This window comes from Microcaecilia unicolor, chromosome 6, assembly GCF_901765095.1.
Source record: "Microcaecilia unicolor chromosome 6, aMicUni1.1, whole genome shotgun sequence".
NCBI classification, from domain to species: Eukaryota; Metazoa; Chordata; class Amphibia; order Gymnophiona; family Siphonopidae; genus Microcaecilia; species Microcaecilia unicolor.
The window spans coordinates 300,953,121-300,980,972 of record NC_044036.1 but is presented as its reverse complement, the minus strand read 5'-3'; the positions used below and the strand labels follow the sequence as shown (position 1 = coordinate 300,980,972).

Sequence of the window (27,852 nt, the reverse complement as noted above, 5' to 3'; positions counted from 1 at the left end):
ACCTGCTGGGTGCAGTTGCGTGGCTGTCGGTTCCATTGGTTCCCTGCTCCCTCTTCCCCCACTGTCCCACCCTTGGTACACCACTGAGTGCATCTAACTCCCATAGCTTGTATCTCTAAAGGGGGTGTGACCATGGGAGGTGCATGTGAGGGGCATTCTGACAATTTGTATGCACAGTTAATATAGAATACTGGGTCAGCATGACCAGAATTTACACCAGGTTTCAGCAGGCATAAGTCTGGTGCCTAAAGTTAGGCACCAGATTCACGTGATTTTTCCCACTACCTAATTCTGAGTGCTATTTCTAGAATCTGGCCCTAAATCAATAATGTGCTTATATTTTAGGTGCAATCATACCAACCATAGAGCCAATGTAAATGCTTGCACCTAGATGTACAAGGATGTGTATTTAATTATTTCTTACATTTATATCCCACATTTCCCCACCTATTTGTAGGCTCAATGTGGCTTACATAGTACCGGAGAGGCGTCTGCAGACTCCGGTGTAAACAAATACAAAGGGATGTTGTGGTAAGATAAAGTTCATGTGGCACAGCCACACTAGGGAATCGTATAACGGAAGAGTTGTGTTATGTCCATTACGTTCTTTAGTTTTGTTGTGTTGCAGAGATCAGGCATTTATGTTGGATCGGTAGGGTATGCCTTTTTAAACAGGTTAGTTTTTAGTGTTTTCCAGAAGTTTAGGGGGTCGTTCGTAGTTTTCAAGGCTTTTGGTAATGCGTTCCACAGTTGTGTGCTTATGTAAGAAAAACTGGATGCGTAAGTTGACGTATACTGGACTGGACGTATACATTATGTCTGTGTGCAAAACAGCACGCTGTTCAAACTCTGCCCCTTCAACTGGCACATATTTACAGAATATAGCATAGCCGGAAAATGGTAATTTTATATTGGTGTCAAAATACTCGCGTACACGACAAGAATACCGACATTTCTGTGTCTACATCCTGCCTCAATCTGGGCAGCTCCTTAGAGAGAGTTACCCCTAAATCATGCCGAACAATGCTCAATTTCCCACTCCTGAGTCAGGGGCCGATGCTCAGAACTGCCGGGCTAAAGGCAGCAATGCAGAAAACCAGCTCACCAATGCTCAATGCAAACGGAATTCAAACTGTACTTGTGCTGTAAAAGCGAAAGCAAGGGGGAAGATGTGTTTGGCGCATGCACAGAAGAGTTTCGAAGTAAGCACAATTCTTGTAAGTATGCGCCAGGCAAACCTGAAAGTGAAGCACATGGAGGGGCTTAATCCAAAGGGACGTACTCGTTTCGATTTGGATGTCCTCGCAGAACGTGGGGTGGGGAAACCCATATTTTTGAAACAAGATGGATGTCAATCTTTTGTTTCGATGATACAGTCAGGGACATCCAAATCCTTAAATTTGGTTGTCCCTAGACTTGGTCGTTTCTGATTTTCGGCAATAATGGAAACCAAGGACGTCCATCTCAGAAACGACCAAGTGGAAACCAGGACACCAACCAGGCACCCTAGGGGGCACTGCAGTGGACTTCATAAATAGCTCCCAGGTACATAGCTCCCTTACTGTGTGTGCTAAGCCCCCCCCAACCCCCCCCGAAAACCCACAACTGTACATCACTACCATAGCCCTTACGGGTGAAAGGGGGCACCTAGATGTGGGTACAGTGGGTTTGTGGTTGGGTTTGGAGGGCTCGCTGTTTCCTCCACAAATGTAACAGGTAGGGGGGGATGGGGCTCGGTCCACCTGCCTGAAGTGCACTGCACCCACTAAAACTTCTCCAGGAACCTGCATACTGCAGTCATAGACCTGAGTATGACATCTGAGGCTGGCACAAATATTTTTAAAGATGTTTCTGGAGGGTGGGAGGGGGTTAGTGACCACTGGAGGAGTAAGGGGAGGTCATCCCCAATTCTCTCTGGTGGTCATCTGGTCAGTTCAGGCACCTTTTTGTGCCTTGGTCGTAAGAAAAACACAACCAGGTTAAGTCGTCCGTCAGGGACGTCCTTGTTTCTTTCGATTATGGGTCGAGGACGTCCTAGTGTTAGGCACGCCCAAGTCACGCCTTCGCTACGCCTCCGACACGCCCCCTTGAACTTTGGCTGTCCCTGCAACGGAAAGCAGTTGGGGATGTCCAAAATCGGCTTACGATTATACTGATTTGGACAACCCTGTGAGGAGGACGTCTATTTTCCGATTTGTGTCGAAAGATGGGCGTCCTTCTCTTTCGAAAATAAGCCCGATATTGGCACTGCTCTTCTGCAATATAAGCTTTTCAATTTTATTTTTTAAACTTGGAAAGCTTTTATTTCAGTTCAGAAAACAGGCACCAATGTGTGCTTTCACGTTTGGGTTTACTAGGACTCACACACATTTCTCTCTCTCAGTACTGGTGCGTAACAGGCTTTCTTCCACTTCCAAAAAAAAATCTCTCTTCAAATCCTCCAATGCCAGCTCCGAGCTGGTGACAGGTTTCCAGCGGTAAGGGCAGGGTTTGTTTGTGTGCTGTTCTGAGCATTGGGAGAGCACAGCAAATGACCTCATTAACAATGGTTTGATTGCATTTAAATACAATTTGCAGCCATCTCTGGCGTGCAGGTTGTTTTCTGTGCTAAAGCCCTCTGAGCATTCTGCGCAGATTAACGCCAGCGCTACGCCTATGCTAATTGGCTCAAACACCAAAAAGTGAGACTTGGCCCCCTAGCTTGGCTCACTTTTCATGGCAGGTAAAAAATAAAACACACGTGAACCAAGTCAGTTGTCCCCGGTAATTTGGTCATATTATTGCCTCCTTCATAATAGCACGGCACACCTATCGCTGACCATTTCAGCACAGTGAAGCTTTAATTAATTATATTAACATGCTGCATAATGACAAAAAGTTTTAGATTCTATTTATATACCCAAACGGGAACACATACACGCCTGTTCTCTTCAAATGGGGTTTAACCAGCTAAAATGAAATCAAGCCACACCTGACCTGATTAACAGGAGGTAGTGTTCTAAGACCTGTTTAGCCCAATTAGCAGGGACACCTCTTTTGGGATGTACCTCCCTCTGCAGCTAGGCTATATAGCTGAGCCATTCACACATACTGGCAACTAGAAACAATCCTAAAAATGCTCCCAGTGTGTGGAGGGCCTACTGACAATATCTAAAGCAAATCTTTCTAAATGCTTGTTTGGTGCAATTACTTACCCAGGGGTAAGCACGACCCCCCCCCCTGGCGAAATGACACCTCTTCCCCCCCCCCCCCAGCAAAATGACACCCCCCCAGGTGCACGCCGCTGGGGGGGGGGTTGCCACGGCGCGCGCCTGTTGCCCTGTCTCCGAGTTCGCAATTTGCATGTGTTCACTGCTCCCTCTGAGTCTGCCCCGGAACAGGAAGTAACCTGTTCCGGGGCAGACTCAGAGGGAGCAGTGAACACATGCGAATTGCGAAATCGGACTGAGACAGGGCAACAGGCGCGCGCCGCGGCACCCCCCCAGTGGCGTGCACCCGGGGCGGACCCCCCCCACCGCCCCCCCTTGGTACGCCACTGACAGCAGGACATATGTTTACCCACTCCTACCCTAGCCAAGATACTGTTCAAGCACCTAACATCATTTGCAACTGTCTTTAAACTAGTCCCTTATTTTCTTACTCCTGTTACTCTCTTATCTATCTATACATTCCATCTTTGCTTACACCCTTCGTTGTCTATTAAAATGTTTTATTGTGTTGGCATCGTAACATGGCTATACTTTGTATTGTTGTTTGAATAATTTTACTGCTGTAATTGTTTATTGCTTACGTTTGACTTATTCTTGCTGTACACAGGCTGGAGTGAATTCCTTCAAAAACGCGGTAAATAAATCCTAATAAATAAATAAAATAAAATACTATATTTACAGCTTAGTCCTCACCTCCTCTCTCCCAAAAGAGCTGCCATCACATCTGGGCCAATCTAGGCCAGTTTCATTTTAAAAAGGAGATTCATGGATTAAACCAATTCTCGTGGGCCGTTGGCCAGAACTCCGGACCTAAAGTGAACAGCGCCCACCCTATACCACAGGAACAGCGCAGAACATAGTTCTCCAATGTTCAGTGCTGATGGCATGCAAATTATGTGTGCACTGGGAGACCAAAAGTAAGGGGGAGGAAAGTGCCAGAAGAATTTTGCGGCAAGCGCAGCTCTTGCGTGCATGCCCAGGCAAACCCGGAAGTGAAGCACACATCTGGCGCTGTTCTATGCCTTTAAAAATAAACTGTTCAAATTTAAAGGCTTATATTTAACAGCACAAAACAGGTGCCAATGTGTACTTTCGGCTTTGCTTAGACTCGCACACATTTATTTCTCACTACCAGTGCTTAGAGGTTTGCACGAGCTTCCTTCTGCTTCTAAAACAAATCAAAACTGGCAGATTTTAAACAGGAAATCCAGAAGAAACATAGATACATGACGGCAGATAAAGGCCATATGACCCATCCAGTCTGCTCATCCTTTGTAACCTCTAATTCTTCCTGTTCCTAAGTGATCCCACATGCTTATCCCATGCATTTTTAAATTCTGGAACAGTCCTCGACTCCACAACCTCCACCGGGAGGCCAATCCATGCCTCCACCACTCTTTCTGTGAAATACTACTTCCTTAGGTTACTCCTAAGCTTATTCCCTCTTAACTTCATCATATGCCCCCCTCATTCCAGAGCTCTCCTTCATTTGAAAAAGGCTCTCTTCCTGTACATAAATGCCTTTGAAATATTTAAACATCTCTATCATGTCTCCTCTTTCCCTTCTCTCTTCCAGCGTATACATGTTGAGGTTCATAAGCCTGTCCCTATAATTTTTGCATTCAAGACCGCTTACTAATTTTGTAGCTGCCCTCTGGACCGACTCCATCCTGTTTGTATCTTTCAGTAGGTGCGGTCTCCAGAACTGCACACAGTACTCCAAATGGGGCCTCACTAGAGACTTATACAACGGCACTATCACCTCCTTTTTTTCCTGCTGGTCATGCCTCTCTTTATGCACCCAAGCATCCTTCTCTTCAAACCCCTCAGCACCACCTCAAAGCTGGCAGTAAGTTTCCAGCATTAAAGGCAGGGTTTGTTTGTGCACTGTTCTCCAAGCATTGGCAAAGAATACCAAGTGACCTCATTAACATCCGTTTCACTACATTTAAATACAATTTGCAGCCATCTTTGGTGCGTACGTTTATTGCGCTAACGCCCTCTGAATATTCTACATACATAACACCGGAGCTAATTGCCTGTAGCACTGGTTTTAGGTTCTGAGAATCATGGCCCTGGAAAGCTTTGGGTTAAATTAAGGAGAGGCTTGCTTTTGCCCTGTTGCATCAATCGTCTTGTAGCCCTGCTTGCCTTAAAAACAACTGAAACATCGACACACTGAGGAAAATCTGGAACTAATTCCACCCGTGCCTGATAATTTGGGTAATCCTAGAAAAGTTTCCTTCCCTTTAAAAATCACTGTCTCTCACAGAAATACACTAAAACAGAGCAAGCATTTTAGTGAAAGAAAAATAGAGAAAAAATTGAATTCACTAAGACGATGAGAAACAATTTCAAATGGTTTTCTGTTAAACCAGTGGTTCCCAAACCTGGTCCTGGAGGCACCCTAGTCAATCAGGTTTTCAAGATATCCAAAATTAATATTCATGAGAGAGATCTGCATGCACTTCATGCAAATCTCATGAATATTCATTGTGCATATCCTGAAAACCTGACTGGCTGGGGTGCCTCCAGGATCAGGTTTGGGAACCAATGTGTTAAACCATAAAAGCTTTTTTTTTCTTCTTCTTCTTAGCAGGAAACCCCATTTTTCTTAAATGTTTGGTATCTAAAGTGGTAAACTTAGTTATTACTGGGGAGGTGGATTGGTTAAAATATAAATTAACTATATAAAATTAGCAAAAATGAAACTATCTGCAAAGCTCTGGGATTAAAGAATTACCTTCAAATCCTCCTGACTATGACAAAGATCAAGGGAAGGACATGGTGAGGGGTCTCTCTCTCCTACTGCTGTTACACCTAACTGAATTCAGCTGAAGGTACTTTCGTCAGCCTTTTAATAGAGCCTTGTGAAAAATGCGAGTCCCATTAGCGTCAGGCAGAGGAGTGCTTGATCCACTAGAGGTTTTTTTTTGCCTCTGAATCACCTTCTATTACCAAATTTAGTGCAAAGCCTGAATCTGATGGTGAATTTGGAGTGATTGGATGATTAGATATCATTACTAGAAACGTTGGAGAGGGAACCAGTGATTAATGTGCATCTGAGAGTCAGAACTGGTAGAGGCTGGGCTAAATGTTGGTTGGCAATAGAGAAGCAGAATTACAGACTGCTGAAAGAATAGGAAATCAGGGGGAATCTTTAACTGAAACTAGAGGAGAGCTTGGTTCCTCTTGGGGACAATGTCTCCAAACTGGTTATTTTGCGCACACTGTGAAAATAATGAACCTCTCTACTGAGTCAGGGTATGCGGAGTATGACCTCAGTCTGTGAGTCCTTGGGTACTGGTGAACAGGGGTTTCTCCTCTCAGTCAGTAAAACTTCTACTCCCTTTGTTAAGCCCATGCTGAAGGCCCTCGATACCATTGGAGCATCTGTGGTGAGGCTTAATGACTCACCGACCATCTCCACTATGGATATTAGGTTCCTATCGCAGAAGGTGAAATCTACTGGAGAATGATCGAAGCTTGCAGAAAGCATCACTGTTAGACTGAAAATGTTGCAGAAGATACTGACGAGATAAAAAGGGTAAATAATGCCTTTGAAAAAGATAAGATGAATCTCAACTGTGAGGTGGAATAAATAGAAAATTCTTTATTTCGTATATTTGATATATGACAAAATTGAGCCCGGTCAGGCGACAGCGGTTTTTACACCAAGACTAAAAGCAACAAAACAGTACTGACGAAGTAGACCCAGGGATAGGGTAAAGCAGGGGCGTAGCCAGACACCTAATTTTGGGTGGGCCTGGGACCAAAATGGGTGGGCAGAGGAATCCTGCCCCATCCCACAGGTGATTTGGTCGCTCTTTCTCTCACCTGCATGCCATATGGTCTCTCAAACATCACCCCCCCCCACCGCATACCTTTTAAATAGCAGATTTTCACTGTCAGCGAGCAGCAACTAATACACACTGCTCATGTTGACCCCCACAACCTTCCCACTGATGCAACTTCCTGTTTCCGCATAGGTGGGAATACATCAGAGGGAAGGCTGTGGGGCCGAAGCAAGCAGTATGTATCAGTCACTGCTTGCTGCAGGCGAAGATCTGCTATTTACAAGATATGCAGGAGGGACAATTGTTGGGAGTTTTCAGTTGGAGGGGCTTGGGAATCCCTGCCAGTCACATCATAGGTGTGCTACTGGGTGGGCCTGAACCCTAAGTGGGGGGGCTTGAGCCCACCCGGGCCCACCCTTGGCTACGCCACTGGGGTAAAGGTGAAAGGGATCAAGGGCAAAAAAAAAAAAAGATGAGCAAGAAACTGAAACAAAAGAAACAAACAAACAAACAAAAAGAAACCTGTAAATGAACCTATGAGGCTTCAGAAAACAGATGAGTTTTCAGAAGGGACTTAAATGACTGTAGAGGCATAGGTACCCTCAGGGAAGAAGGCAACAAATTCCACAGTTTAGGCCCCACATAGCTGAAAGCAGTGCCTTGACAGAGCAAGATAAAGAGCTGATAGCGCCTAAATCTCCCAAAGTGCTTGGATTAAGAAAGATGTCATGGAGATTTTGAATGCTGTTTCACAGGGGAAATTTTTTTCCACCAATCTAGTGAGCAGGGTGAAGAATTTAAAGGAGTCCAGAGTCCAAATGACAATGGACAGTTTTAGATCTTGTTGCCTTTTTGAAAAAAAAAAAAGCAGATGTAGGAACAGTGAAGAACCAAGACACTGTTTCATTTGCATATGAATAGGACATGAGCTTGGTACTACTACTACTTAACATTTCTAAAGCGCTGCCCGGGTTACGCAGCGCTGTACAAATTTAACAAAGAAGGACAGTCAGTGCTCAAAGGAGCTTACAATCTAAAGGACACAAAGTACAGTCAATCAAATTGGGTGGTCTAGATTTCCTGAATGGAGGTATAATGGTTAGGTGCCGAAGGCGACATTGAAGAGGTAGGCTTTGAGCAAGGATTTGAAGATGGGCAGGGAGGGGGCTTGGCGTATGGGCTCAGGGAGTTTATTCCAAGCATAGGGTGAGGCGAGGCAGAAAGGGCGGAGCCTGGAGTTGGCGGTGGTGGAGACATGAGCTTGGTAACACAATAACATCATAAAATGTTGTCATAAGACCAATGTGGCCCATCCGGTCTACCCAGTAAAGCGGTTAGGGTTGTACCTGCCACTCCATGCAGGTTAACTCCCCCAGTGTTGCCTTTGAAGAGAAAAATTCATTCATTCAACTATTGCTTTCAATGGAGGTGTTCAATGCTCAGTTTCGATCCTCCTGTCATTTAGGAATCTTCTACGTCTACCCCATGCCTATTTGAATTCCGTCAAGGTTTTTGCCTCCACTTTCTCCACTCGAAGGGCATTCCAGGCATCCACCACACTTTCTTTCTGTGGAAAACTAGTTCCTAATGTTTCTTAAGTTTACCTTCTCGTAGCTTCACTTCAAGTCCCTAGATCTACCGATTCCTTGTCTTCAGGAAAGATTTGTTTGTTCATTATTGGTTTGGGGGTAACTTTATCCAGATCTTGTTAAAAATGACAGGAATTAAACAATTCCTCACGGTGTGGCAGGAGATCTGTGACCTGGGGTGCCTATTTTCTGTGTTACTCCTCTAAAGTATTAAGTATAGTACAGTGATAAGAGCCGACTCTGTGGGTGCTCGAGCACCCCCACTATTGAGAAAATTCCTTGCCCGTGTCCAAAGAGGGGTTATTTCCATTGGACTTAGCACCCCAATAATTTTGAAAAGTTGGCTCCTATGAGATTCTGCACAACTGGTCCTGTCCCTGTAGCAGATGAGGGGGGTTAATGATTAACAACTGATTTAAGTTCTTCCCCATGCTTTTAATGCTCAAATACCTATCCCTTCTTTCTTAATGTTACCCCCTGTGTCGTGACCCGTTCTCCCTTCAAGACGGAGGTCTAACGGAGGTTGCATTCTAACCTATGATGAGGAGTGTGGTAGCTGTGTTAGTCCACTCTTAAGGTTATCAATAGAAATCAAACAAAATAAAACATGGAAAAGAAAATAAGATACCTTTTTTATTGGACATAACTTAATACATTTCTTGATTAGCTTTCGAAGGTCGCCCTTCTTCCTCAGATCGGAAATAAGCAAATGTGCTAGCTGACAGTGTATATAAGTGAAAATATTCAAGCATTACTATGACAGTCTGACAGGGTGGGAGGATGGGGGTGGGTAGGAGGTATGCATGGGGACATCAAAGCATATCACTGATATTCTAACAGGATGGGTGTGGATAGGTGAGGAGAGGGTGATCTTTCACTTGCTCATCTTCCAATGTGGTATATATCATTCAGTGTAAAAAATGTAACGAAGGATGCTATATTGGAGAAACAGGCCAGATGCTTAAGACAAGATTCAATTTACATAGACATCACATGAACAATACTGGTGCTAGTAGGGTTCTCACGCCTGTTAGTCAACATTTTACAGGACCAGGACACTGTACCAGTGACTTCACAGTGAGAATCCTGAAAGGTAACTTTAAAACCATACAAGAACGTAAGACCTTTGAAGTCAGAATGATTGAATATTTTAACACCCAACAGAAAGGACTTAACAAGGATCTGGGGTTCCTAGCCCATTATAAACCATAAATCTGTATGTCTCTGTTGATCACCCCACCCCACCCCTCACCTATCCACACCCATCCTGTTAGAATATCAATGATATGCTTTGATGTCGCCATGCATACCTCCTACCCACCCCCATCCTCCCACCCTGTCAGACTGTCGTAGTAATGCTTGAATGTTTTCACTTATATACACTGTCAGCTAGCACATTTGCTTATTTCCGATCTGAGGAAGAAGGGCGACCTTCGAAAGCTAATCAAGAAATGCATTAAGTTATGTCCAATAAAAAAGGTATCATCTTATTTTCATTTCCATGTTTTATTTTGTTTGATTTCTATTGATAACCTATGATGGATATGTCGATTAATTTGTGATCTGAATTTCCTAAGCAGGTTACTTGGGAGATTTCTGTTAAAATTCAATAAATAATAAGAGAACTAAAAGCTTCAAAAAGCTTACACATAACATTTCCAGGAGTTAAGCAACGTCATTCTACTTCTCCGAGACTTCTCTCGCAAATATTGCAGAGTACACACTGGGGCAAGAGTTCTTCTAAACACAAGCAGGTTATCTCAGGGATTACCACCCACTGCATGACTACATATAAACATTTGATGACTAAAATCAGACACACCTACATCTGACCTTCAAAGAAACTAATATCAGACCCACCTACTTTAGCAGATGATTAAAATGCAGGGATCCACCTTGAAAGTCCTCACAGCCCACAATGACTGGATAGGATTCAGTTCTAGGCATACAAGTCACAGAAATGTTCCAAAAAAATTTGCATAGATGTAAACCTCCAGAGATGGGAATTAATATTTTCATACAGCATAAAAACAAAACAATACCAAAGCAAAATCATCTCCAGATAGTCACTTAGAGAGCTCAGGGGTTTGCAGAACAGAAATTTTAGAAAGAGTTTTTAATGAGAAAGTAAAATACGGGGGAAAACAAATGTGTTCTCTTTTACCCTTGGTTTCTGGCTCAGTAACCGATCTGTACATCCAGTTGAGAAGCAGCTATTCCACAAACCATAGTTACCATTAAAATGTGTAACAGTTCAGGGCTAATACATTCATACGAATAGGGACCCCATTTTTGCAAATGTGTTACAAATGAGATTGTGAAACTCACTTAAATTCCCTGGGCTCATAGACTACTATAAAAAAAGAGTGAATAGTTAAATAATTCTATCTACATTACCAAATGCAATCCAGACAGAATAGTAAACTTGATAACCCATCCTGGGAGGAGAGGGAAGTGGATAGAGGATGGGAAAGAAGGGGCTTTACAAAACCAGGCATTATTTTAAACGAATATTGGAATTTTTGATGTTTTGTGACAATGTTTTATTTGGTATGCTGTTGAATTTCAATAAAAAATGTTTTTTTAAAACCATAAAATGTATAAACACTATTGGATGAAAAGTAGACAACTGAAAAACACAGAAATGATTACAAAGAGAACACACCTGGGGTATTATGCCTCTCTTGCTCCCTTTCTCTGAAGGCTGGAACAGTGGATAAGCCAGTAGATAGGACTCCTAGTTATCACAGGGGAAAAAAAAGGTCAGAATAATATAAAAAGTATATTCATAAAGCTGTTAAAAAAAAAAAAGTCTTTCAAACCTGCCTAGTGCAGTGCAGTGAGTGCTGGGGAATTGGTTCAGGCCATGTCCTCTCATAGGGTATGTGGCACATAGAGGGGAAAAGTTATACCCAGACAATTGCCTGTGTCTTTTGGAAGTAGCAAGCATCTGGAACCGTCTCTCCCCTTCCTACTGGACCTTTTTAGATAGGGTGGCCCTGAGCCAATCCATGCTCAGTAATGTAGTCTGATTTGCCTAAGAATAGCGGGAAGATATTTGTATGATCACAATAGGGTACCAGCCAGAACCAGTTCTAACCTTCTGTTTTGATCTGTTTTGACCTACTCTGGACCTAACAGTCAGCAGCTGGACCAAGGCCCAGATGCACAAAGGTCCCGGTTAAGAATCCGTCTGTACTTCCAAATCGGTAAAAATTACCGATTTGGAAATACAGAGGAATTCTCAAAGAGAATCGGATGCAAACAAGCTGCTCGTTGCTTTTGTGACCCAGCTCATTTGCATATGATACGGGGGAAGCCAGTCAGCGAGCTGAGCATGCGCAAAACTGCCAATTGCTAAGCGTGGCTGCTCTGCATATGCTACAGATGGCTCTCGTACACGCAGACAAGCTGTGTGTATGAAAAGCCACCATAGCTTTTTTTTTTCCAAAAAACTGTCACGGTCTGCTGATGCTGGGAGCCTGCACTCTCCTGCCTGGGGGGAGGGGGCACGGTCTGCTGATACCAGGATCCTGCACTCTCCTGCTAGGGGGGGCCACGGTCTGCTGATGCCAGGAGTTTGCACTCTCCTGCCGAGCCTGCAGTCTCCCTTGGGGGGGGGGGGGGGTAGATTCTGAAATTTTCTGAACAGAACGAAGAAAAACTTGCTTCTCTCAAGATTGGAGCAGGAGCGCGGAAAGCAATCTACTCAGAAAAGCGATGGCATCAGCACAAAAGGCAGGAGACAGCTAACACCTGCAGCCCTCAGGAAGAGCACCCCCCCACCCCTGGGTTCTCGTTCATGATCCAGGGTTCTTTTCTCTCCTCTGCCGCCCCTGCTTCCTTATCAGGGGGCAGGACAGGGCAGCACAAGAACTCTTCCTGCAGCTCTCCCTCATCGATGTTTGCTCCACACTTCAAGGTCACCAGGACATTGCCCAGGCAGGAGCTCTGCAGCAGGTCCTTCTCCTCTTGCAGGAGTGGCAGAGGAGGTGGCTATGGAGTACTTGCTATGAAGAACTGTCGGGACCCACAGCTCCAGACATCCCGTTAAAATTTCCATGGTAAAGGTAGGGGCTGCTTGTGTGCACTGTTCGGAAAATGGTTGTGCATTGCTTTGCAAGCACATTTGTATAGTAATTAGCTTATTATAATACCTTTGCATATGGTTTTCGTTAGCTGCTAGAGTGACAGGAAAAGAGCTTGCAGAACCCTTTTGTGCATGTCTGGCTGTACTTGCTAAACCGGCTAGAACCAGTGTAAAAACCACGTTCCTGGCTCGTTAGGTTTTGTGCATCTGGGCCCAAGTCAGAAATAAGTTCTGTGGCAAAAGAATGTTTTCTTCCTCATGAGGGTGTAAAACTTTCTGAACTAGTACAAACACACCCATCAGTAAGATTTCACCATTCAACTTTCAAGTCAGGCTTGCTCAAGGGATGTTTTGAAATAAGCCCCTACCCTCTGTATACTTCTCAATAGTTCAAAATAACTGGTAATATCCATTCCAGTCTGCAAAACCATTATCACCTCCTAAAATAGCTTCACTGCAATTCCCTTTAAACCCTGGAGGCAGTCACATTCAGAAAGGTGTCCCACTGGCTGACCTTTTGCATGGAGCTGCTTCAGCTGAGAGACTGAGGTATGGCAATTGCTGGTCTTGCCAAAAGAACTTCCCCGGGAGGACCAGGGGAGAGTTTAAATTTTTGTTTTAACAATGTTCACATTCTTTAAACAATGCATATTAAGTGCAGTCTTTCTGTTTTCTGGAAACAGGGCCAAGGCAAAATTAAAGCAGATATTTATTGAATTTTACAAGTAAATAATATTGGTATAATTCAAAATATCAACTAAGTTTAACAAATAAAATATATACGAGTGTTGTATAATGAAACAATAGCTTGATTTTTAAAAAAAATTGTATTTATTGTTTTTACCCTCTGCTTTTTTTTATTCTGCCTTTTAGTACTAAATTAGTTAAGTTTTAATGGGAAATTTTGACCCTCAGATCTCATTTTCCTTTTGACCCGATTTTCTGTGAGGGACTGTCACTTCTTGTCATTTCCTGCTCCCTTTTGAGATCTTGTGTTATAGAAGACATGTGAAGGTTATGGGGCTCATTTTCAAAACAAAACAAAAAAGTCACAAGGTTGCAGGAGGATGTTTTTCTCTCAAACATCCAAGTTGCAATTTTTGACACCTTGATTTTAGATGTCTTTGAGGCATATTTTCAAAGTACTTAGCCTTCCAAAGTTCCATAGAAACTTATGGAACTTTGGAAGGCTAAGTGCTTTGAAAATATGCCTCTTTGTGCCACAGTTAGTCCAAATTTCAAGGGGGAGGGGAGTGGTCTGGGTGGGACATGAGCAGCACCAAAATATAGGCATTTTTCTGCAATAATGGAGCAAATGAAAATGTCTAGGGCCAAAATTAAGATGTTTTTGGCTAGACCTGTTTCAATCATGATTAAGGGGTAGGTTTACTAAGGTGTGTTAGTGTTTTTAACATACCTTTAAAGTTAAGACATGTTAAATGCTAATGTGCCAATACATTCCTACAGGCACATTTGCGTTTAATACACATCAACCATTAATGTGTGTTAAAAACGCTAACGCGCCTATAGCACGCCTTAGTAAACACAGTCCTAATGGACAGATGATCCAAAGCCCTGCGCTGCTCCAAAACAGCGCTCTAAAAATGGCACTGGAACAGCTCGGGGCGTTATTAGACCTATGATCAGAGATAATGAATAAGCAGTGTTACCTTTCTAGTATGAATGATTATGTTTGCTGTGCTTTGCTATTGAATAATGGATTTCTAATATATGGGTTAGTGTGGATATATATATAATTTATAAAGTGTAAACCGTTTTGTTTTTGCAAATGCAATAAATAACGGTATAGTAAATAAATAAACGATAATGACATAGAAATTTAAGCATGCAATTATCTCTGATCATGGGGTAGAAGTGCAGGAGAATTGTGCTTGAGCATGCGCTCAGCACAATCCTCCCGCACTTGTTTGACAGGTCTGGGCTGTCAAAAGCCCAGATCTGTCAAACACAGGGGCTGGATGTCCATGGGACCACCACCAGACCCCAACTACCCCTGCCCCGTGCAAGGCAAAATGGGGGCTGGAGATCCAGTGGACCTCCGGTCCCCCGGATGACCCCCACCCCCCCAGGTTCAAGGAGAGCTGGAGATCTCCAGTCCCCCTAACTCCCCTCAGCATTTCTAAAAGGTCCCTGGTGGCCGTGGGCGACCGACCCCCCCCCCCCCCCCCAGCGACAGGGGGGCTGGAGGTCCACCAGACCTCTGGTCTCCCCAACACCCTCCGGACACAGTTCAGGGAGGGCTGGAGATCTGGTGGGTCTTCAGCCCCCCTCTCCCCTCAGCATTTCTAAAAGGTCCCTGGTTGTCCAGTGGGTGACTGACCCCCCCAGCTACAGGGGGGCTGGAGGTCTGCCAGATCTCAGGCCCCCCCTGACACCCCCCTGGCACAGTTCAGGGAGGGCTGGAGATCCGGGTCTCCAGCCCCCTTTTGCATTAACAAGGGGTCCCTGGTGGTCCAGTGTCAATCCACCTACCCCCACCACCCCCTGCGTCCCTCCTCTTCCTTCGATGCCGCCTGCAAAATGGCAGCGCCCAGCCCTGCCCAGTGTATCCTGGGATGCACTGGGCGGGGCTTCACACCATACAAGGGTGGGGGGTAGGGGGTTGACACTAAACCACAAGGGACCCCTTGCTAATGCTGGGGGGTTAGGGGGGGCTGGAGACTAACCGGATCTCCAGCCCTCCCGTTGCGAGGGGGGTGGAGGGTGGGGTCGGTCACCCTCTAGGCCACCAGGAACTTTTTAGAAATGCTGAGGGGAGTTTGGGGGGGGGGGGCTGGAGACCCACCGGATCTCCAGCCCTCCCTGAACCTGGTGGGGGGGGGGGGTTGTCATGGGGGGGACCGTAGGTCTGCCGGACCTCCAGCCTCCTGTTGCTGGGGGGGGGGGGTGGTGGTCATTGGTTCCTGGGGGGGTTTGCTTTGTTGGGGAGAATGGGGACCTGCTAGCATGCAAATGCATGCTGGACAGGGCTCACCATTCCTCCCCAATGGTCTGCAAACCCTAACCTCAGGTCGGAGCTGGCGTAGGGTTTGCCAAGAGAACAGTACAATATAGGGGGTGAAGTGCTTCTGTGTACAAAGGAAGAAAGGGACGGGGGTGATTGTGTCCGATGACCTTAAAGTGGCCAAACGGGTAGAAAAAGTGACGGTCAAAGCTAGAAGGATGCTTGGGTGCATAAGGAGAAGGATGACTAGAAGGAAGAAAGAGGTGATGTGCCCTTGTATAAGTCTCTGGTGAAGCCCCATTTAGAGTACTGTGTGCAATTCTGGAGACTGTACCTACAGAATGATATAAACAGGATGGAGTCAGTCCAGAGGGTGGTTACAAAACTGGTAAGTGGTCTTGGACATAAACGCTGGAAGAGAGGAGGGAAAGAGGACATATGATAGAAACATTATTTAATATCATGCTGATGCCATTAGCCTCAGCTTTAGCAAAATTAGACCTCAATCCGTTCATCTATGCTGATGATATTACCATCTACATCCCCTTTCAGAACGCCTTATCCGAAATCGCTAATCTCATTGAAGCTAGCTTCTCCACAATTGAACACTGGGCGCAGGTGTTTCGATTTAAACTAAACAAGGATAAAACTCAATGTCTCATACTCTCATCCCCCCATCACAGGACAATCGATACTACGCTTCCCATTAAGGATTATGTTCTTCCAATTTCCAACAGTCTGCGGCTTTTAGGAGTGAACCTGGACATACACCTACAGTTCGATAATCACGTGCATCTGGTCTCCAAAAGAATGTTTCATGCTATATGGAGAGCTGTTCCATACCCTTGTGCATTGGTTAGTCCTCTACCACCTAGACTATTGTAGTAGGATCTATGCGGGCTGTAAGGTCTCTTTATTGAGAAAGTTCCAGACAGTCCAGAACACAGCCGCAAGACTGATTCTGGGTAAACAACGATTTGCACATGATCAACCTCTGCGCTACAACCTACACTGGCTACCAGTAAAGGAACGCATCATTTTTAAAGTCCGCTCCTTAACCCACAAAATCATCTATGGCCTTGCTCCGGACTATATGCTCAACTTGATTGATCTTCCACCAAGGAATGCAAGACCTGCAGCACGGTCATATCTCCAATTACACTTCCCAAACTGCAAGGGCGTCAAATATAAGCTGCTTTTCACCTCTTCTTTCCGCTACTGGAGTCCTAAGCACTGGAATGCTCTTCCGCAACACCTCAAAATGCAATTCGACCACACCATTTTCAAAAAATTGCTGAAAACTTATTTCTTTGTTAAAACGTACTCCCCTAGTTGCTCTGCTGATTAGTATTCCCATCACACTCCCCCACCCTGCTTAGTTCCCCACTGTTAGCTACTGCTCCCCCTGTCTATCCTTAGTCACCTTTAACTGTATTATCTCAATTTACATATTTTTTCATAAAATAACTGTAAGCTAGATTGTGCCTGCATGTGTGGGAAAATGTGGAATACAAATGAACTATAAATAAATAACATTTAAATATCTTATGGGCATTAGTGTACAGGAAGAGCGCCTTTTTCAAATGAAGGAAAACTCTGGAATGAGGGGGCATACGATCAAGTTAAGAGGAAATAGGCTTAGGAGGAATCTAAGAAAGTATTTATTTACAAAAAGGGTGGTGGAAGCGTGGAATGGCCTCCCGGTGGAGGTTATGGAGATGAGGACTGTGTCAGAGTTTAAGATAGCATGAGACAAGCATGTGGGATCCCTTAGGAAAAAGGAGGAGTTAAGGGTTACAGAGGATTGGGCAGACTGGATGGGATTTGGCCTTTATCTGCTCTCATATTTCTATGTTTAGATCAGGTGGATGGTGCCTGGTGCATGACCTGAAGAGTTGCATGTGCCAGAGAAAAGGGCCGACAGTGTCAGGAAAGGAATTTGTTTTCTTCTCTGGCCATGGCAGAAAGATCTGGAACATTCAGAGACGTTGCCCTGGCTGCTACTCCTAACATGGGCTCTGCACTCCACATACGGGGTGGGGTGAGATATTTGTAAATGTTATTTTCGTTGCTGCTTTTGTGGATGGGTCTCTTTTTATTGATGTCAATTACGTTAACACTTCTGTTGGACGATCCGATTCCTCTCCGTTGCCTAGACTGGCTTGCTGGGCTGCTTCATTGCTTACCAGGTTGCCTAATGCCAGCTCCAAGCTGACATGAGAGTCAGGGTTCTCTTCTTTGAGCATTGTTCTGAATAGAAAATTACCTAATTTAAATGAGATCATGTAACTTAGCAAACGCGGGTGCTAGTTGATGCCTCTAGCACCTGCATTTGCTTCTGAGCATTGGGGCTAGAGACAGGGTAGTGCTGGGGGGGGGGGGAGAGAAAGATAGAGGGTAATGGGGTAATGTTGAATGGGAGAGAAGAGACACAATGAGGATGGAGGAGAAGAGAGAGATGTGGGTAATGCTGCAGGGGAAGAGAGACACAAAGGATGGCAGAGGGAGAAACGGAAGCTTAAAATAAAGACTAAGGAATAACAAGGGGAATGGGAGGGCCTGGGTGAGGAAGATGCAGGGCTTTTTTTGAGGGGGTATTTGGGGGTACTGAGTACCGGCACCTTTTCCATTGTCTGCTAAAATTGACCCATGGTCCCCAAGATTTAATAAAAGAGCTCAGGCTCTACACACCAATTCTGCCTTCGTATAAATTCTGTGACTGGTTGCAGGGGGCCTGGCTGTTGTGGGGTGAGTCCCTTCGTGATCACCCCACCCTTGAAGGGTGGCCTGGCATTTGAGTACTGGGAAGATGAAAAGCTGTAGGTATATGTGGTTAAAAAAATAAATAAAAAGGAAGATTGAAGCCTGAAGTCTGAGCAGATAGAGAGGCAGAAAAATAAATGAAGGAAAGCTGAATGGAAAAGATCAAAGCCAAAGATGGATTTAGGAGAGGAAGTGAAGAAAGGGAGGGAGGGAGAGAAGTGGCAGATGGACTAGAGATCTTGTAAAGAAAGTTATGAGAGGGAAGCAGAAAGTGGAGACTGCAACAAACATGATTGGGAGAAAAAAAAACAAAGGTAGAAAGAATTTTATTTTTAATTCAGTGAATGGAAAATGTCAATTAATAGTAAATTTACACTGCTTTCTTTGTAGTTTGCAGGGTGCCGTTTCTCTCTCTCTCTCTAGTGTTGCACTGCCTGCAGAGTGTGGCTTCTTGGGGGTTAAATTTAATTTGTCTCTACATGTTCATATTTTAACTATGTGGTCACTTATTCTGTACCTGTGTTCTGTGCTTATGACTGAGGCCAGGTACAGAATATGTGACCACAAAAGTTAAAATATGAATAGTAGTCTGCTTGCAAGGAGTCTCTACTTAAGCATCAGTAATACTTCCGCTTCTTCAGTTTCCCCCGATAGGCATATTGGATGTTCTAGGTCCCACTGCAATATTTACTGTGTTATGTTTTCCTAGGTAGGGTCCTTGTTGTATTTACTTCTGTAAGTTACTGGTGTTATGGTAAAGTAGATTAGCTCTACAGGTCCTGAGTGATTTTTGCAGGCTTTGTATTATAGGTACCTCACAATATACTTGGGACTGGAGAGGGTGTATGTTTTTATTGAGATTACACGAAAATCAACTTGTATAGCAAGTTCCTGGGGAAATGCCCCTTTTCTGCTTTGCATCCATTGTTAGAGGAGCAGCTATGGGTGTCTGTGGATGCAAAAAAATATATTTAAATTAACAGCTTGATAGTCCAACTTGCAGTGTTAGGGTTGATATATTTTTATATTAGCTTTCTTAGGTTACCTATTTACGCTTGGGTTTACTAAGCTGGCTGTGTCAGCAATGCCGTGCGGAAGCCACTAGCGCGGCGGCTTAGTAAACACACTCCTTAAAACTGCCATTTCAAAAGGTATTTACCTATTTTATTAATACAGCTCTAAAAGGTGCTTATATTTGTTATAAAACAAGTAGAAGCATATGTACCATTCCAGTAATTATTTTTCAGGATACTGTGATGTGTTGAGATATGGTAACATATAGTAAATGACGGCAGATAAATTTTTATTTATTTTATTTGTTACATTTGTATCCTATATTTTCCCACCTATTTGCAGGCTCAGTGTGGCTTACATGGGACCGTAGAGGCGATCACCAATACCAGTTATAACAAATACAAAGTGCGGTAGTGGAAAAGTAAATGGGGGGGGGGGGGGGGGGGGGGGAGATAAGCAGCAAAAAGAATATCTTTTTCGTGTTGAATCATTTCATTTAAACAAGCCAGGCTGATTACCTGCTACTTGTTTTGCATACTTTTTCCAAACACTAAGGGGTCCTTCTACTAAAGCTTAGTGTGCACTACATTCTAGGAAGGCCACAGGTATAAAGCGGGAAATTCTACAGGGCAAGGCAAAAAAAAAAAAAAAAAAAAAAAGTAACCCCTCCTAACCACCACAGCTTTATTTGTTGTTACTATCTATGTTTATGTGCCAATGGGTCCTAGATCAAATTTCCTGCACTGTTTCGAACAGCACTGTAAAATGTATGCAAATTTATGCGTGCCATGATCATGGGAGGCTTCTGTGGGAGGACTGCCCCTGGGCACGTGCTCAGGCACAATCCTCCTGCGGAATAGTTTTGACAGGCCTGTCAAACCTAGACCTAGGCCCTCCCATAAAAGCAAAGTGCCTGGAGGTCCAGTGGACACCCAAGGTCTCTCACCCTCCCACCAAGCCCGACCTGACCCCCATCAAAGGCTGGCCCTGGGTGGGCTGGTGGTGGGAGGTCCTCCCAATCCAACCCCCTCTCCATGTACCTCAAACTGAGGAGGAGGAGGGACCGGTACTCCCTCCTGCTCAGGGTGCCAACTCAAAATGGCGGTGCCCAGCCCTGCCCGGTGCATCCTGGGATGCGCTGGGCAGGGCTTGGCTTCCATAGAAGGGAGAAAAAGCCTGCCACAGGGACTAATTGACAAGGCTGGTAAGACCCTCCCAAAGTGACGGAAGGCCTGTGTTAAAGTTGGGGGTGAACACTGGGCATTCACAGTAACTGAAATTCTGACACATTGTTAATTGTCTTGTTTGAATAAGGTTATTTTACTATGTTTATATGTATGTATGTTTATGTATGTTATGTTTATGTGATCGTTCACGTGTCTTTTAGATTGTAAGCTCTTTGAGCAGGGACTGTCCCTCTATGTTAAATTGTACAGCGCTGCGTAACCCTAGTAGCGCTTTAGAAATGTTAAGTAGTAGTAGTAGTTTTAGCCCAACATTTTTAACACCCCAAAATTGCTAGGTAGTAGCGCTAAGATGCCAGTAACATCAATGTAGCTTAAGAAAATTAAATGGTGTTTAATAGTAATGTGTAAGTATGACAACTAAATAAGTATGTAAAATTTCTCAAAATTCTAGGGGGCTAATTTTTTGCTAATTCTACGCCAAATATTCAGTGTGAAAAGCACTCTAATGGATGCAAGGCACCAAAATAGGGCAGAAATGGCAGATCTGTGTGAAAAGAAAGAAATACTTTACATACCCATTTATACAATACTAGTAAAAAAGGCCCGTTTTTGACAGAAATGAAACGGGCGCTAGCAGGGTTTTCCTCAGAGTGTGTATGTTTGGCAGAGTGTGTTTGACAGTGACTGTGTGAGAGAGAGAGTGAATGTGCGAGTGTGTGTGTGTGACAGAGAGAGAGTGAGACTGTCTCCTCTGTCCCCTGCCCCCCCTCCAGCCACCCCGCGATTCTTCTCTCTCCCCTGCCCCCCCTCCATGATTCTTCTCTCTCCCCTGCCCCTCCTCCAGCCACTCCATGATTCTTCTCTCTCCCCTGCGCCCCTCCAGGCACCCAGCGATTCTCCTCTGTCTTCTGCCCCCCCCCCTGTGATTCTCCTCTCTCCCCTGCCCCCCTCCAGCCACCCAGCGATTCTCCTCTCTTCCCTATCCCCCTATCCAGCCACCCAGCGAGTCTCCTCTCCCCCTGCCCCCCACCAGCCACTTTGCGATTGTCCTCTCTCCCCTGCCCCCCCTCCAGCCACCCAGCGATTGTCCTCTCTCCCCTGCCCCCCCCTCCAGGCACATAGCGATTCTTCTCTGTCCCCTGCCTCCCCTGTAGCCACCCTGCAATTCTCCTCTCTCCCCTGCCCCCCTCTCCAGGCACACACTGATTCTCCGTCGCTCCTATGAAAGCCTTGCCCGTCTGTAGCCTTCCCTTCGAGTTTGTTCCTTGCGAGTCCCGCCTTCTGACGTCATTTCCTCTTTCCGCGAGGGCAGGACTCTGAGGGAATGAACTGGAAGGGAAGGCTACAGAGGGGGCAGGGCTTTCAAAGGAGCGACGGAGAATCGGTGGGTGCCTGGAGAGGGGGCCAGGGGAGAGAGGAAAATCATGACGTGACGGAGACCGGGGCGCCGGTGAGCGCAACGCAGGATAGTGCAAGCGATGGCTGGGCCAACGAAAAAATGGCGGATTTTGAAGATCTGAGGGTGAAACACGTCCAATAGCTGCCCTGGGGTGCAGAAGGGTGAGACATGAAGGTGGTGAGGGAAGGAGAGTAATGGCCGCCATTCTTATATCCTATCCTACGTAATAGAAAGCACCTCCAGCATTCTGAAGCTGACTCCATGGCACTGTGACGTTGCGGGACAGTGAGAGCCAATGAAAAGCTGAACTACAGACTTACAAACCTACACTGCACAGTGCCACGGAGTCAGCTTCAGAACGTTGGAGTGCTTTTTATTATATAGGAAGTGCCTAAGTGTTCCCATTTGGATCTGCAAAGGGGATGTGGCCACTGATGTATGGTTGGGCCAGGGGCATTTCCTCAAATGCACAGTGTTATAGAATTCAGGGGCTCCATGTCCAATTTGTGGGCTGGGATTTACACCTGGTTTCAGTTGGTGCAACTCTGCATACCCTAAGTTGAGTGCGAAATCCCGATGCTACATGTTATTCTATAAACAGCACCAATCCCAGAATGCCCATCATAGAATACCATTCAGTGCTGATTTATTTTTGGTGCTGAATTTGAGCGCCATTTATAGAATTTTCCCCATAATGGGCTTCTTGGCACTTGCTAACGTTCATTAGCACATGCTATGCTTTAGTAAAAGAGCCCCTAAATGGGGTGCAAGACCATTTTAATAACATGCTAGCTAAAACTTCTGCTAGATGAAGCCAACTACCTCAAAGTACCCCTTGCAAGATTTGAAAAAAAAAAAAATCACAAAACATATTGAACCTGTTTGTATTATGACATATGATGTAGGATGGGCCAGTCTTGCCCAATTCTTCTGCTGCATCAGGGTTGGGAAATTACTAGGTCTTCCAAAATTAATCATTTTACCAAACTGGGCAGTGTCGCTTACAAGCCTGGCAAACGCACCTGGAACTTCCTACACAAATTTGCTATTAATAATGGGTGGGATGAAATCCACATAGGAAATGAGCTCAATTAAAACTCAGTTTGTGCAGCTGCCTGAGAAGATTGGTGTATAGAAATAATCAGGTAGGTATCTGAGCACAAATCTGTCTCGAATTCTGCCAGAACGTAATGTAAAGTTCAGCTTTGTGTAGTTTCTTTTTAACAAGAAGTGTTGCGATTTAGGAAAATCTGATTAGAAATGGCAATTCATAGACCGTTCCCCCCACATTTGTTGAAAGCAGTACCTGCTCTTCAGGACCGGCATGGAACCCTCACCTTATATCAGCCGGTCACCAGGGATTACAGAACTGGGGTGCTGCAGCCTTCGGGGAAACCACTCTATCCACTCTTTCTGGGGCTCGGGGAGGAAGCCGTTATTAAGATACCAAGGGACCTGAGAGATACTCCAGGCAGAGGGGATTTTTCGGGCTGCTTCCCCACCACCTCCTTCCTCATAGACAGTCCTCTCTGAGACCTTTCTAGCCAGCTGCAGCCAGCTGTAGCGGCTCCGGACCGGCTCCTGGCTCAGCTCGTCCAGCGACAACCTCCAGGTTGCACAGGTACACAGCAGCCACCAGAGCAAGCTGAAAAACAGCACGATGCCGCCCGCTGTAAATGAGAAAGTCCCCAAAGCCGCGCCGTTTCCCGCTGCAGGTTACCGAAGATTTCCGATCAGAACCAAAGTCAGGCCCACCGCGTCGAAGGCCAGCGCCAGCCAAATGAGGAGGCAACACCTCCCGCATCGGCGCTGACCCATGCCCCGACCGTACCGCTTCACTCTGCTGCTCCACAGATGTCCCTAGCATAACAGCGGCTACCTAGTACCTACTAGTAACACCACCCCCCTCCCCGCTGAGGACACCGCCCCCTTTCTGAGCTTCCAATACAGCGGGCGTTCTCATCTGCCCCTAGCACTGCCCACTCTCCGTTGAAACACCGCCCCCCCTCTCTGAGCATCCAATACAGCAGGCGTTCTCACCTGCCGCAGCACTGCCCACTCTCCGTTTGAGACACCGCACCCTCTCTGAGCATCCATACAGCGGGCGTTCTCACCTGTCCCTAGCACTGCCCACTCCTCGCTGAGACACCGCCCCCTCTCTGAGCACTCTATACCAGGGCGCTCTCACCTGCCGTAGCACCGCCCACTTCCGCAGAAGTGCCGCCCTCCATCTTCTCTGAGTAGTGAGCACCCTGTGCACCGGGCGTCCTCATCTGCCTCTAGCACTGCCCACTCCTTTTGAGACGCCTCCCTCTCCCCGTGTACTCTCTGTACCGGGTCTTCTCATCTGCTCATTACTTTCCCCGGACTTCGGTGAGGTTGATATTTTAGAGCTATGTACCGACCTTTCCCGCACACTTCACCTACCCGTAGCACCGCCCACTACACTAAGACACAAGCCGCTCTAATCGCATCTTCATTGACGCCTTGTCATTTACAATATACGCACCCGACCCATTCCCCTTCTCTCCTTGCGCTTAGTTCAGCTCCCTGTACTGACCACACCCCAGGGTGAGTTTTCTCGGTGTCTCAATAATTGTTCTGGGTAAATCCGGTCCTGTCTCACGGCTGGTGCTCTAGAATGTCGGACAGGTGTACCTGAGTAGCACTGCTGTGCGTCCCACTGCAGCTCCTTGTGACTCTGGGCAAGTCACTTAACCCTCCCATTTCCCTGGTACAAAAAAAGTACCTGAACATATGTAAACCGCTTTGAATGTAGTTGCAAAAACCTGTCAGAAAGGCGGTATATCAAGTCCCATTTCCCTTTCCCTATACTTCCTAAAAGTGTGCCCAGAACTGCCAAGTTACCCATCCCAGGACAGAGAGACTTTTGGGCAGTCCAAAATTTCTGACAACCTCATCCTGGCACATTATAGGACATGTAGCTGATTTCAATGGATAGGATCATGGACTACAAATACTAAACTGCTTTGGAATGTAAGTTTAAAACTAGAAACGGCCAAAGAGTCTTGCTTTGGGAATGGACAACTGGTCAGCTCTGTGCACCTGCCTCTGCAGAACATGGTATGCCGGAGGGAGGGGGCAGGCTGTATTAGATTCTTCTTCACATGGAACTGTTGTGTCTGAAAGGCTCACCCAATTTTTTTAGGGCTGTAAAGGGAGAAAAATATTCATTTTTTTTGTTCTAAATACAAAATAATAATAATATTTTTATTTAAACATTGATTTAATGTACATTAAAGTACATAAGTATTGCCATACTGGGGAAGACCAAAGGTCCATCAAGCCCAGCATCCTGTTTCCAACAGTGGCCAATCCAGGTCACAAATACCTGAAAAAAAATCATTGGTACCCTCTACATCAGTACTATACACTTCTACCCCACCTGACACCCCCACCAACGTCCTGGCCCTCCCATCTCTTACTGGGGTTTTCCTTGTGTCTATAGGGGAGCAGGAGTGATTCCCAGTTGCTCCTGCTCCATAGAGTCCCGAAGTTCAAAATGGTGCTTCTGACCCCTAGAAGTAGTCTTGTGGTACTTCTGCTAGGCTAGGGAGTCAAGCTGTCAAATAAAACCACCAGGGAAACCCCCAATAAGAGAGATGAGGGGAGTTATGATTGAGGTTAACAAAATCCTGAGTGGTGTAGAATGAGTATGTGAATTGATTTTTTACTCTTTCAAAAAGTGCAAAGACCAAGGGAAACTCAATGAAGTATCATGGAAATAATTTTTAAAGAAATAGGAGGAAATATTTTTTCACTCAAAGAATAGTTAAGCTCTGGAACTTGTGTTGGAGGATATGGTAACAGTGGTGAGCATATCTGGATTTTAAAAGGTTTGACAAGTTCCTGGAGGAAAGACATAGTCTGCTGTTCTGAGACTAATTACTAGTTACTTCTCAGCTTAAAGTAATAGTTACAGTAATTACTCATTTAGGAAAGTAATTGATTACTGATTACAGTTTCTTGCTTAGAGTAACCCATGCTTTTCCTTTACTGATACCAATCATAGGAATAAATGGGCCCTGCTGCAGATAACTCAAGCTAATCTTCGTAAAAGACCCCCTAAGTACTGTATGTTGCATATAAGATCATCTCCTAAATATTAAAGGCCTCAATAATTTTATTAAGAAACAGAAAATCCTGATGTATTTGAGAAAAGAGCAACACTGACCATATTTCTTCAGGAAAACCATCTGAATTTAAGAGGAATCATTGAAATGGAGGGAATATGGTGTTATTGATTTGTGGGAAAGAGGAAAAGGATGGGATTTTGATATATTGCCTTTCTGTGGTTTTTAATATATAATATACAGGTACTTATTATGTTCCTGGGGCAGTGGTATGGTTAAGTGACTTGCCCAGATCTTAAGCAAACTGTAAATGAGAGCAGACCCACTTTTATTATTTCAAGCAGCAAAGCTGGTTTCCTTGAAGACACAGCTAAAGTTTTTCTAGTCTTCCCAAACACCCACTTATCCCCTCTCAGTTGCCTGTGATCCCCTGTGCGGTTTTTTTGGTGAGCATAGGAAACTCAGTTACCTAACACTCTTTATTTGAATAGTAGGGGACATTCAAAAACTCAAAGGTATAAACTGGAAGGAAGCCTGGATAGCATTTTCATGCAACTACAGTTTTAAAAAGGGTTCCAGGGGTGATCCTGGAAATTACAGACTGGTAAACCTGACTCAGTGCGGGCAAAATAGTGGAAATAAAATTATAGAACACATAGACAAACGTGGTTTAATGGACAGAGTCAGCATGGGTTCAGTCAAGGGAAGTCTTGCCTCACCAATTTGCTTTATTTCTATGAAGGCGTGAATAAACATGTCGATAAGGATGAGCCAGTTGATGTCGTGTATCTAGATTTTCAGAAAGCTTTTGACAAAATTCCTCATGAGAGACTTCTGAGGAAAATAAAAAAGTCATGGAAAAGAAGGCAATGTCCTTCTATGGATTAGAAAATGGTAATTTGACAGAAAACAGAGGGTAGGGTTAAATGGCCATTTTTCTCAATGGTGGAGGGTGAAGAGTGGAGTGCCACAGGGATCAATACTGGGACCAGTGCTATTTAATATTATTTATAAATGATCTTGAAATCATAACAACAAGTGAGGTGATTAAATTTGCAGATAACACAAAACTATTCAAAGTTGTCAAGCACATGTGGATTGTGAAAACTTGCAGGAAGATCTTAGGAAACTGGAAGACTGGGCATCCAAATGGCAGATGAAATTTAATGTGGACAAATGCAAAGTAATGCACATTGGGAAGAATAATCCGAATCAAAGTTACTTGATGCTAGGGTCCACCTTAGGAGTCAGCACTAAGAAAAAGATCTAGGTGTCATTGTAGACAATCCCCTGGATTCTAAATAACGCAACTTAAGTTGCACATGTAAATCCAGTCATATTCTGGATTTGTGGGCGCAACTCGATTATTTAACAAGCCACTCAGTGCTGATAATTGCCACTTAAGCAATTATTGACACTAATTGGCATGAATTAGAATTTATGCGCAGAACTGTCTAAGCATATTCTATAACGTGATGCATGCAAATTCTAAGTCGCATAGTTGAAAAGGGGACATGACCATGGTGATGGAATCAGCGGGTCCTTGGCGTTTCTAAAATCTATGCTCATTATTATAGAATACACCCAGTCTGTGCATAATTTAGACGTTGACATTAACACCAAGGTTTACTTGGCATAACTGTCCGTGACTAAATTTAGTCATGCGGATGGGTGCTCAATGTATTCTATAAACCATGTGGAAATTTAGGCTTATTCTGTAAAGTACTCCTAAGAGGGACTTTGAA

General features: G+C 44.8%; 1 long non-coding RNA gene across 2 annotated transcripts in view; it reads right to left on the bottom strand.

Moving 5' to 3' along the window:
• LOC115472045 overlaps positions 1-23,871 on the bottom strand; it is a 37,387-nt gene extending 13,516 nt beyond the window's left edge. Inside the window, exons 1-2 of one of the 2 annotated variants that reach the window (XR_003942458.1) lie at positions 23,320-23,871; positions 11,261-11,332 (exon numbers count right to left, since the gene is read on the bottom strand). This is a non-coding gene — a long non-coding RNA (uncharacterized LOC115472045). The remainder of the gene's footprint in view (positions 1-11,260; positions 11,333-23,319) is intronic. The other variant, XR_003942457.1, reaches the window with a different exon arrangement.
• Between the last annotated feature and the right edge of the window lie 3,981 nt (positions 23,872-27,852).